This window comes from Schistocerca americana, chromosome 2 (genome assembly GCF_021461395.2).
Source record: "Schistocerca americana isolate TAMUIC-IGC-003095 chromosome 2, iqSchAmer2.1, whole genome shotgun sequence".
NCBI lineage: Eukaryota > Metazoa > Arthropoda > Insecta > Orthoptera > Acrididae > Schistocerca > Schistocerca americana.
The window spans coordinates 342,562,494-342,576,044 of NC_060120.1; the positions used below are offsets into that span (position 1 = coordinate 342,562,494).

Here is a 13,551-nt window from a genome sequence, read left to right on the forward strand (position 1 = left end):
ACGGCTGCCAGCCTCCTCGCTCACCCCAACCGGTCACGAAATTTAGTATGTTGTTCATGGTACTCCCTCCTACCAGTATACACAGATTTGCGATCACAACATTTATTTCCCATATTCGGCCTTCTTCACTGACTAGGCTATTACGCCACCGGCTTAGTCGCCTATTTCGTTCACATTATTAATTAAACTTCCCAGTGAGGGTAATGAAAGAAAAAACTAAACACTTTTGTAAATGTTATGCAGAAACTAATTTACAGTTCGATCTAAGTTCATCGCTTACAAGCAATTAGTTTCGTAATAGTATATTGTATGAAACTGGGGACCTAGAAACGACGGAGAGGCTTCGTCCCCGCCCCGTAGTCCGCAGTGGTACAACACCACAACAGGCTACAGCAGTCCATTCACCTCACCGCCGCCTCACACCGAACCTAGGGTTACTGATTGTGTGGTTCGGCCCCCAGTGGATACCCCCCCCCCCCCCCCCCCCCCACACACACACACACACACCGTGAACGTCTCACTCCAGACGAGTGTAGCCTCAGTGTTTGCTTAGTAGAGTAATTATGGTGTACGCGTACGTGGAGAAAGTGTTTGCGCAGCAATCGCCGACATAGTGTAACTGAGGCGGAATAAGGGGAACCAGCCCGCAATCACCGAGGCAGATGGAAAACCGCCTTAAAAACCATCCACAGACTGGCCGGCACACCGGACCTCGACGCTAATCCGCCGGGCGGATTCGTGCCGGGGACCGGCAAGGGGCAAGCCTTCCCGCCCGGAAAGCAACGCGTTGACCGCACGGCTAATCGGACGGGCAGTTTCGTAGTAAGAAAAACAAACAAACAAACAAAACGATTTAGTAGTTAATTTTATGCCGTTAAAATTCCCAAAATTGTGGGATAAAGTTTATACAAACACCAATCTTACAACAATTTGTAAGCAAACGACTAAGCCGGTGGCGTAATAGTCCAGTCAGCGAAGACCATAAAAGGTTGAATATTCGAAATAATTCGTGTAGTCGCAAATTTTTGTACATTGGTAGGAGGGAGTGCAATGAACAACAAACTAAAAATCCTGACCGGTTAGCGAACGGGCCGTGAATGTGAGGATGGGCGTGTGTTTGAGGTCACGTTCGTACGTTGCGTTTTTTTTTCTTTTTCTTTAGTAACTACTGCCTCTAGCGAAAAAATATGACAGCAAGAAGTTAGACATTAACTTTCCTACAAAAAAGGTCGTATTCATTTTCTCTCAGGGACTAATAGTTTGCGCGAAGAGAGCGAGAGAATACTGAAAATCTCGCGCGATGCGCATGCGCTGTAGCTTAGGTGATTTGTATAGTTTCCCGACTTGATAAACTACACGCTCCCTGTATCAAATTGTTCGGCTCTACTTCTCTACACCATGGTCTTCCAGACCGTGTTCCGCAGAAGCCTGGCGTTCCGTGACAAGCGAATAAGCGCTCTGCAAAAAAAACTGTTAGTAACATGGCGTTTTCTTTTCGACGTGTGTTTTTATTTTTTCAAAATTTTGTTATGATTTCCGTGTAATTAGTTTTGATTTAAAATTGAAATAATCACTGAATAAAGCAATTGTTTCTCATTTTTAAGAATTTTGTTAACCTTCAAAATAAGGTTGTTCCGTAGAAGTACCAGGATTCTGGAAGGATTCAGTCAGAGGAAAAGTTGTGGAACCCCTACTCTGCGCCACTGCGGTACGTCGTAAACTTCAGTCGTTCACACCCTGTATGTAACATTGTCAGGGGTTCCAGTATAATGACATACCGTGTATTACTACTAACTCCAGGTTAGTTTGCGAACGTGGTACGCTAATAAAATCGCTGCATCTGAGCTAGAGCAATTTACGTTTTGTGCGATGACAATGAGGTCTGCGCTCGACATGTCCAATTTATTGGGAGATAGTTCGTGAGCTGTGCAAACCATCACAGTTGCGAGCATTAATGCCACTCTCCAAACCAGAAATGACGCTGCGCAATAAATAAAAAGTCGTTTATGACGTAACGGGCTGGCACGACAGCAATAACTGGACAACAGATGGGCGTGTGCTGTCATTTTGGCTCGCGTTAATTGAAACAGGTATATACGGCCAATGATAGCTGTAGCATTTCTGTTATAATGGACGGGCAAGGGGAGGGCGTCCGCACATAACATCGGATTTGCTCAGTGGAGAACCATAGTTCAAAGCCCCGCCACATCAACTTCTGCCGGTGCAAATTATTACGAGGTGTGGGTTCCAGTGAAGAAATACGACAAGCTATATGGCAAAACGAAACATTTATCGGTAAAAGAATAATGTGCCACTCGACTGCTACAAGCGAAAAAATATTTAGGTTATAATGAACAGTCGAGTTCGTTAGAGTATATGTCAAAGCCATCTTCTGAAAAAGGGCCAAAAATTCCGAACATGGCCGAAACCGGTGAATAAATAAATATTATTGGATCAGATACCATTTTACAAACATCAAACGTTACATTAAACGATTTGGGTGCGGCTTCTCTCAGAGTCTTTCAATACGAATGCGAATTTCATCAATCATTCCGGGATCCCCTGTTCATAACAACCCCCCCCCCCCCCCCCCCAAGCACACAAAAATAATATTTGCGACTATACGAGTATGGGACACGTTAAAAGCGATTCAGTAGATTCCCTTTTAGGAATACCACCTTGCAAAATATATTTATTGCAGACAGAAAAAACAAGACGAGGCGATGAATTTATGTTGACAAAGACAGGATTGTGTTGCTACAGTAATTTCGTCTCACAAATACTATAGATGACGCATAGCTGTCTTTAACGTAGGTGATGATTAATCAAGCATAGTCTTGTTGCCGGTGGTATGCTGTCACCTTCCTCCAACCTATGAAACGACTCACACAACCAGTTGAGCATGGTCGCCGTACCGCGATGCAGCTTTGCGTTTTTCACATTAACAAATAGTTCGCTGAGGCGAAAGAAGCGACAAGTCACAGAAAAAAATACCGGGACCGACAGGGGTTTGGACCACCTATCTTTCGATATCTAGACGGGTCAGCATATAATGCCGATGGAATTGTGCGCGGGAGAAATGTTGCTGGCTGTAAAATCAGCTAGTGCTTGATAGTGAACAAGCGGCGGCTTGTGCATTGTGCTACCACGTACTGCCAGGTACTCCTTATCAGCGACTTCAGTAGTCATTAGATATCGTGTGAGCAGAAAGGGGCGCTTCGCGTAACTCACGGACTTTGAAAGTGGTCAGGTATTGGGTGTCACTTGTGTCATACGTCAGTACTCAAGATTTCCACGCTCCTGAACATTCCAAGGTCCACTGTTCCCGATGTGATAGTGAAGTGGAAACGTGAAGGGACACGGACAGCACAAAAACGTACTGGCTGATCCCGTCTGTTGACTGACAGAGACCGCCGACAGTTGAAGAGGGTCGTAGTGTGTAATAGCCATATATCTATCCGGACCATCACACAGGAATTCCAAACTGCATCAGGATCCACTGCAAGTACAATGACAGTTATGCGAGAGGTGAGAAAACTTGGTTTTCATGGTCGAGCGGCTGCTCATAAGCCACACATCATGCCGGTAAATTCCAAACGACGCCTCACTTGGTGTAAGGAGCGTTAACATTGGACGATTGAACAGTGGAAAAACGTTGTGAGGAGTGACGAATCACGGTACAGAATATGGCTGTCCGATGGTAGGGTGTAGGTATGGCGAATGCCCGGTGAACGTCATCTCCCAGCGTTTGTAGTGCCAGTAGTAAAATTCGGAGGCAGTGATGTTGTGGTGTGGTCGCGTTTTTCATGGAGGGTGATTGCACCCCTTGTTGTTTTGCGTGGCACTATGACAGCACAGGCCTACATTGATGTTTTAAGCACCTTTTTGCTTCCCACTGTTGAAGAGCACTGGCGATTGCATCTTTCAAGACGATCGAGCACCTGTGTATAATGCACGGCCTGTAGTGGAATGCCTGGACAATAACATCCCTGTAATGGTCTGGCCTGCACAGAGTCCTGATCTGAATCCTACAGAACACCTTTGGGATGTTTTGGTACGCCGACTTCGTGCCAAGCCTCACTGACCGATATCGATACTTTCACTCCGTGAAGAATGGGCTGCGATTCCCCAAGAAACCTTCCTGCACCTGATTGAACGTACGCCTGCGAGAGTGGAAGCTGTCAACAAGGCTGAGGGTGTGCCAACACCATGTTGAATTCCAGCATTGCCGATGGAGGGCGCCACTAACTTGTAAGTCATTTTCAGCCAGGTGTCCGGATACTTTTGATCACATTGTGTATGTAGGGAGTTAAAAAACAGTGGGGTACAATAGTGGAGCAGCTCGTCATCAGGTAAGCGACGTTTGAGGTGGTGTACGAAGCGATGCCACTGCACAGTGGATGGCTGGAAACGAACGATTTCGAGCGGTGAATCACGCTATACCCTTTGGTAATCGGATGGAAGAGTATGGATGTGGCAAATGCTCGGACAACGTTACCTGCCACCGTGTGTAGTGGAAACAGTGAAGTACAGAGGACATGGGGTTACGCTGTGGGAGTGATTTTCATGGTTAGAACGAGGTCCCTTTATTTGCACAAGAAAGCTATAAATGCGGAAGGATATGAACACATTTTACAACATCGTGTGCTTCGTACAGTACAGCAACAGTTCGGAAACGGTGATCATTTGTATGACCGTGAAATGCACCCTGCCGTAAAGCAACATCTGTGAGACAATGGTCTGTGGATAGTAACATTGCTGAAATGGATTAGCCAGTTCAGAGCCCCCAAATGCAACACCTGTAGGATGAGCCACATCTTCCACTTCACTCCATACCCCAGCGTCCAAAAGCACTACCTTCTCTGGTTTCGGCTTATGAGGAAGAATGGGCTACCTTTCCTCCATAGACATTCAGAGACCTCATTGAAAGTGTGCTCATTAGAGCTCAAGCCATATTAATACCCTCTGATAGGTGCTTTTGATCAGATAGTGTACATAGCTGTTGACAATGTTGGCTGGAACACACGCTTGGAAATTTTGAAGATAGCAGGGGGTAAAATACAGGTAGCGAAAGGTTATTTACAGCTTGTACAGAAATCAGACGGCAGTTATAGGAGTCGAGAGGCACGGACGGGAGGCGGTGCTTGAGGAGGAAGTGGACAGAGTTGTAGCCTGTTCCCGATGTTATTCAGTCTGTGCATTGATCAAGCAGTGAAAGAAGCAAGGAAAAAATTTGAGTAGGAATTAAAGTTCAGGAAGACGAAGCAAAAACTTTGAGGTTTGCTGATGACATTGTAATTCTTTCGGGGACAGCACAGCAAAGGACTTGGAAGAGCAGTTTAATGTAATGGACAGTGTCTTGAGAAGAGGATATAAGATGAACATCAACAAACGCAAAGCAAGGAGAATGGAATGTAGTAAATTAAATCAGGTGTTGCGGAGGGAATTGGATTAGGAAACGAGACACTTAAAGAAGTAGATGAGTTTTGCTATTTATGCAGTAAAATAAGTAGAGAAGATATAAAATGCAGACTGAAAAGCGTTTCTGAAGAAGAGAAATTTGTTTACATTGAACATATATTTAAATGTGAGAAGTCTTTTCTAAAGGTATTTATATGGAGTTTAGCCATGTATGGAAGCGAAACATGGACGATAAACAGATTAGTCAAGTAGACAGTAGAAGCTTTTGAAATGTGGCGCTACAGTAGGCTGCTGAAAATTAGATGAGTAGATCGGGTAACTAATGCGGAGGTACTGAATAGAATTGGGGAGAAAAGAAATTGTTGGCACAACTTGACTAAAAAAATGAATAGGTTGGCTGGTCACATTCTGAGACATCAAGGGATCACAATTTTTGTATTGGTGGGAGGAGAGGAGAGGAGGGTAAAACTTGCAGAGAGAGGCCAAGAGATGAATACAGTAAACAGATTCAGAAGGATGTAGGTTGGAGTGGTTATTCGGAGATGAAGAACCTTTCACAGGATGGAGTGCCATGGAGAGCTGCATTAACCATTCTTAGGGGTAAAGATCACAAAACAGTGTTCATCAACGTTGCCCATTCAATGCACTCTAGCCATGCTTGACTTTTTGTGAATCGTATCGTGTGCGCTGTTGCTTGTGATCCCCCTCCATTGGAAATCGCGTCTCAGGAGGTATGCATATATCTATAAATTAATGAATTTAAGAAATCCATGAAATAGCATGAGGTAGGCGATAAGAGTGCACTAGACGTTGCCATGGCAAAATTGTGGCGTTTGATACAACGATGCATGTACAAGGTATACCGGACCGGGCATGTGCTGGGTTTGGCATCTAACATGCCAGTGGCCTACATTATGTTAATACGAGTTATGCTACCCCCGATCGGCAAAGTAGGATGCACAATGATTCCCCATCCTGTGGATTGGCATTGTTTGTAGTGACGATTCCTATTGCCTGACAAGCGCCGTCTAGAGGTCAGTAATGATCCTCAGTGTATCTCTTAAGTTTCTTTCTTTGGTGTAGACTCCCTTTGCATGTCTACTGTCCCATGGCGAGCATAATCTGTGCACATATAGAGATGAAATGACCAAGGAATTGTATTAATTTTTCCTCACTACAGGACGACATGATGGACATGGCGCCATCGCATCTCCAAAACGTTGTCTGCGAACGGTATACAACCTTACATCGTGACTGTTGGTATTGTCCTAACAGAATTCAACACGCAGTCGACCACTGTATCTCTAACGGTAGCAACCCGATTTAAGACGTCACGATTGTTGTGGCATATGTGTTAATTGGGCTACATCGTAACAGTACTGTACGGTGGATGGTCCAGCAGCTCAGCTCAAAGATTGTGAAAGCACTAGATTGTTTTCCCATCTCTATAAAGCTCGGCAATCTCCTGAAACATAATCTCACCTTTTGAAAGCTTTCGTCTCTTATTTGTTTTGATGCTGGGTTTCAGATATCGCAGTGGCTCACAGTAGCTTCAAAAATGGTTCAAATGGCTCTGAGCACTATGCGACTTAACTTCTGAGGTCATCCGTCCCCTAGAACTTAGAACTACTTAAACCTAACTAACCTAAAGACATCACACACATCCATGCCCGAGGCAGGATTCGAACCTGCAACCGTAGCGGTCGCGCGGTTTCAGGCTGTAGCGCCTAGAACCGCTCGGCCACTCCGGCCGGCTCACACTAGCTGTTACTATTCACTATTTCACATTTACGAGTGCAGTAATTTATCGGTCGATCTTTCATGTCCAAAAACACTGTTACCGGCTTTCTTGCGGACGGAAGGGTGGCTTTTGAGCTTCTTGGTGCAGGCCAAGTTGAATGTTTCTACACCATACCTTACCGCTTACTTTGTAGTTCATAGTGATGGAACATCATTTATCAACAATTACTTTGCGATTGAGAAAATCAACTCCTTGCTCTTCAATACGCCTTAATTTTGATTTCGAAGTTTCCACGCATTACTGTTTGTGTTCGACAGTTAGCTTTATACCCAACGATCACAAAGTTTTCCGATAGTGTAGAGATTCGTTGATGGCTGCCAATGCTGAACCGTTTCTAATGTTCATTTCATACGCAGTTTCATGAATTCTGGCACGACGCTCAAGAGTCATTCGCTTATCTGTTTCTATGTTCCTGTCCGGCCCAAACGCAAAACAAAATGGTTCAAATGGCTCGGAGCACTATGGGACTCAACTGCTGAGGTCATTAGTCCCCTAGAACTTAGAACTAGTTAAACCAAACTAACCTAAGGACATCACAAACATCCATGCCCGAGGCAGGATTCGAACCTGCGACCGTAGCGGTCTTGCAGTTCCAGACTGCAGCGCCTTTAACCGCATGGCCACTTCGGCCGGCGGCCCAAACGCACTTCGTCGCTTGCAGATATACGTCCATTTTTAAAGCGATTTATCCATTCGCAATGTTTCGTTCTATTACCCCACTGTTGCTGCATTCTCCGAATAATTTTCGCAGCTTTTGCCCCTTCAAAGTACAGAAAATGCTTTATGCCCCCACAGTCCTTCCTTGGTATTTATGGATAATAAAACGCTCTGAATCTCTGCAGAGCTCTTCACTGAAACCAACGCTAAACAATGAGGTTAAACATTGTCATTATTGAGTCATTGCTGATAACCTACAGACACAATAGGTAATTGCCTTTACGTATTGACTTGCCCTCGTATTTACATTAAATATCGGTATACGAATAGAGAGAAGACATATTCGATTAAGTAACTACCGAACTTCGGAGTCTCTCGACAAATCGGCAACAAAAATCCGTTGCTGTGATTGTTAATTGAATTTATCACCTGATTAACTAGTTAATCTCAGAATGAGATTTTCACTCTGCAGCGGAGTGTGCGCTGATGTGAAACTTCCTGGCAGATTAAAAACATGTACCGGACCGAGACTCGAACTCCCGAGTTCGAGAACACCGGACTCTCTCTGTTCGAAATCACAGTACGAGACATTGTGCTTCAATCAAACATTGCGCTATATTTTGCAATAAGAATAATGAAGACACTGCCTTTTCTCGTCAGCGGTTTCAAAGCTTCCATCGAAATTTAGTGAATCGAGACAAAATGATAAAGTATATTTGAATATGGGCGGGCGACTGCTTTTTGCAGTAACCAGATCGCGTATTTTAGTTTCCTCGAGAAAAGAAGTGCAATTACATTTCATTTTGACCGGTCTGGAAATAATGCACAGTCAGTTTTAGCCGTTTGCTCTCGCGCGGCTCTGCTTTACACTTCTTCTCAATTGTTTATTCACCGTGTGTGTCGGCGTGGAGGGGAAAGCCATTTGCTTTGATTGATGGGCCTTTTCAAAACATGAGCTACCCTTCCAGAGGGCCACTACTAATTAATTTTTTTATTTTTTTATTTTTTTATTATTTTTTTTTGCGGGTCTGATCTTTCTGTGTTCTTTGTCTGCTGTATTAATGTCGCAGTCATTGGACAAAGTAAAAGCAATTTTACAAATGGCGCCGGTTGCAATGGTTAGTGCAATCCATTTGACTTAAGTTACCGGATGGATTGTAATAATTACCACAGCTTGTGCTCACCATTGCTCCGTAGCATGATTATAATCACAAATCAGAAGTGTGTGTGTGCGTGTGTGTGTGTGTGTGTGTGTGTGTGTGTGTGTGTGTGTGTGTGTGACACGTAGGTTTCTTTAAAAAAAGATAACCTTCATCTACATTAAGTATTTCGCAAGCCGCCGTACGTGTGCGGTGGTAGATACTCTGGGAGCACTATCATTTCTCCGCATTGCTCTTCCAACAAATACGTTCAAACGAAAATTCAAGGACATACAAAAATGCAAATGTCGCTCAAAAGTTAAATAGTCGTAGTTCATCACATTAATTTGCCAATACGGGTGAACTGACTCGGTACGTCGTGGATTAAACCGTTGTAACGTTCTTCACCAAAGCCTGTAGATCTTTCTGAATGCGAAAAATCTATCATTCCAGAGATCCTCCTCGAAAGAAAACCATTTTCTCGTGTCATTTTTTCCGATGGCACTCACTGCATGAACATCACAAATGTTTCGAGATACTTCCGCTGCCTTCATCCATGTATTAAACCCAAAGCGAACAGAAGGGCACAAATGTTAGACTTTTTCCACTCGACACTTCATGTCCTAATTCCCAATAACATTCATTACCTTAAACTATACAAAATTCAATATGTAACCGCAAAAAATGCTAGAATTTTAAATAACAATTGGTAAATACACCCACAGTGACCTTCGTGCCAGTACGAAGAAAAGTTCTACAACTTATGCAACTTTTTTTTATTTTTTATTTATTTATTTTTTTATTTTATTTTTTTTTTATTTTATTTTTTATTTTTTTTTTCATTTCCACACTGGTGGTAGACTAGATGCTACAACATTCCTCACGTCGTATACGGCATGATCAATGGTCGAACAGCTGTTTTTGTCACGAAGTATTTCCTTCGCTGCGCTGTTCTGCCCTGCCCTTCGTCGGCTGCGTCCCAGTCTGCGCCCGGCCGCACTGCATCGTGACACTCGTTTCTTGTGGGGCTTAAAAATAATAAATAATTTTAAACTGGCCAAAGCGAGTGCAACAACACGCGATGCACATTTTAGGCGGAAGGTTCGAGGCTTCGCGATCAGCTAGACGGGACACCGGTCGCCGTGGGTGACGTCCGGCTACATTGGGAGCAAACTCTCTGGTGGAAAGCAGTACAAGTTGGAGATGGGAATCTGCTTCTGAAATGATTCAAAGACCTAGAGCCCTCTACGGAGTGGAAGGTTGGTGATGCGGAAAAAAGGAGCAGTAGCTCATCTCATCCGAGAGTTCTCTCTTAGTGACTTAAGTGAGCGGAACGAATGTTTTAGGACAGGCTGCTGCAACAGCATGCCACACATCATGCTTAGTTAGTCACTATGGTATAGACCATAATTGTAAGTTACGCCACGCTAGCTACAGAAAAGTATTGTAGTAAAAAAAATGTTCGAATGTGTGTGAAACCTTATGGGACTTAACTGCTAAGGTCATCAGTCCCTAAGCTTACACACTACTTAACCTAAATTATCCTAAGGACAAACACATACACCCATGCCAGAGGGAGGACTCAAACCTCCGCCGGGACCAGCCACACAATCCATGATTGCAGCGCCCTAAACCGCTAGGCTAATCCCGCGCGGCAGTATTGTAGTATGTAACACATATTTTACAGTTGTGAACAGCTTTTGTCAGCAATTAAAATAATAGGAACCGAAAAAAGGCCAATTCTTTAGAATACAGCATTAATGCAGAAGATATTTTGTCACTCTTTACTTTGCTCCTAATTCAATAAGACATGTCGCATGGCTCTTCCGTGTCGACCCATTCGACACTTCTCAGCGAGGACGATTAACTCTATGGAGCGGGTAGCGCTCGGGCGCGGCGTTTTACTTTGGAGCGACCGAGATGCAAGAAAATAACTCGCGAAATTGCAGTGGACGGACAGCCAAACTGGACAGACAGCCACGAGCTCTTTTGCGGAAATATTTCTGAAGGCTTTTGCTGTTACTGGAAGGTCCGGAACTAAACTAAACTCCGCCCTAATAGGCCACGAAGGCCCTAAATAACGAAAAGTGTGAGAACATCCACATGAGTGCTAAAAGGAACTCGTTAAACTTCGGTTACACGATACATCAGTCTAATCTAAAAGCCGTAAATTCAACTAAATACCTAGCTATTACAATTGGTTCAAATGGCTCTGAGCACTATGGGACTTAACTTCTGAGATCACAGTCCCCTAGAACGTAGAACTACTTAAATCTAACTAACCTAAGGACATCACACACATCCATGCCCGAGGCAGGATTCGAACCCGCGACCGTAGCGGTGACGCGGTTCCAGACTGTGGCGCCTAGAACCGCTCGGCCAACCGGCCGGCTATCACAATTACGAACGACTTAAATGGAAGGAACACATAAAAAATGTTGTGGGGAAGGCTAACCAAAGACTGCGTTTTATTGGCAGGACACTTAGAAAATGTAACAGACCTACTAAAAGACTACCTACACTACGCTTGTCTGTCCTCATTTAGAATACTGCTGTGCGGGGTGGGATCCTTACCAGATAGGACTGACGGAGTACATCGAAAAAGTTCAAAGAAACGCAGCACGTTTTGTATTATCGCGAAATATGGGAGAGAGTGTCACAGAAATGATACAGGATTTGGGCTGGAAATCATTAAAAGAAAGGCCTTTTTCTTTGCGACGGAATCTTCTCACGAAATTCCCATCACCAACTTTTTCCTCCGAATGCGAACACCGACCTACATAGGGAGGAACGGTCACCACGATAAAATAAGGGAAATCAGAGCTCGTACGGAAAGATACAGGTGCTCATTATCTCCGCGCGTTATACGAGATTGGAATAATAGAAAATTGTCAAGCCGCGCGGGGTAGCCGCGCGTTCCAGGGCATCTTGCCACGGTCCGGGCAGCTGCCCACCTCGGAGGTTCGAGTCCTTCCTCGGGCGTGGGTGTGTGTGTTGTTCTTAGCGTAAGTTAGTTTAAGTTAAGTTAAGTAGTGTGTAGGCTTAGGGACCGATGACCTCGGCAGTTTGGTCCCTTAAGAATTCACACACATTTGAACATTTTTGAGAATTGTGAAGGTGGTTCGATGAACCCTGTGCAAAGCACTTGAACGTGATTTGCAGAGTAGCCCTGTAGATGTAGATGGCCCAACGGTGTCGAGCGAGCGGCCGCCGTGTCATCCTCAGCCCACAGGCGTCACCGGATGCGGATATGGAGGGGCATGTGGTCTGCACACCGCTCTCCCGGCCGTATGTCAGTTTACGAGACCGGAGCAGCTAAGTCCCACCGGAGCCGTTACTTCTCAATCAAGTAACTCCTCAATTTTCCTCACAAGGGCCGAGTGCACCCCGCTTGCCAACAGCGATCGGCAGACCGGATGGTATCCATCCAATTGCTAGCCCAGCCAGACAGCGCTTAACTTCGGTGATCTAACGGGAACCGGTGTTAGGACGGTCAGGAAGTGAAGTAAGTTATATTTGCCATTCTATAAGATTGATACTTTTAGCATGCAGACGGTATTCGGTTTCAAAAAAATAAAGGAACAAGGGGCTTGAACTCTCGACTTTACACTGTGCTACGTATACCATGGGAACACATATAGATACTACTCTGGAACAGCTGGTTCATAATACCCAAGGCTTCTTCCAGGAAGGTACACATCCGGCAAAATTACAAGTTCGTGTATGTGGGATTTAACGATTCTGAGTGGCAGCCAATTTTATTGCCACCGTAAATGAACGACTCTGTGTTTGCTTCCGTATCGGCCAGCTGGCGTCTAGGCTATGTGCCAAAGACTGTACCTACGAGAGCTATTCGGATAGTAAGGAACGATCGGCAGCGAAATGGAAACCACAGTGAAAATCAAAACTGTTTTATCTGCAACAGTTAGCTGCACTTCCTAGCTATGCCTCTAATAGTCGCCACCCTGACTTACACATCTGTCGTAGCGATGCGTTAACTTACCAAAACCCTTCTCATAGAAGGCAGCCTCCTGTGCTTTCCAACAAGTTTCTACGCTGGACTGCTGCTCGTTGTCTGTGCCAAAATGTCTTCATAGTCAGTGGTTCATTCGAACAGAGATGAAAATCAGGTGGAGCCAACTCCAGGCTGCATGCTGGGTGATCAAACACTTCTCGTCTAAAACGTTGTGGAAGTGTCCTCTTTGCCCCTGCAGTGTGCGGCTGAGAACTGCCTTGAAGAAGGAAATGCGTGTAGAGTTGCGTGAAATAAGGCGAAATCTCCCGGCAGGCCCCCATATTCGGCGGGAGACACTATTTTTAGGCATCTATGCGAGCCCACTGTGCGCTCAGAAGCGAGAAGATCAACGTGACGTTATCTAGGGGCGTACTAGAGACACTGCCCTACACGTCAGTGCGAAGCTTCGTCGGATTTTCACTGTGGTTTCCATTTCGCGACAGATCGTACCGTACTTTCTGAATAGCGCCCGTTCTTCACCACTCTTTACATCGTTACTTGTCAGAGCCGCATGCTGT

At 44.7% G+C, this 13,551-nt stretch overlaps 1 protein-coding gene across 1 annotated transcript in view; it reads left to right on the forward strand.

Moving 5' to 3' along the window:
• LOC124589804 (FERM, ARHGEF and pleckstrin domain-containing protein 1) overlaps window positions 1–13,551 on the forward strand; it is a 747,858-nt gene that overhangs the window by 363,364 nt on the left and 370,943 nt on the right. The gene's annotated exons all lie outside the window — the stretch shown is intronic.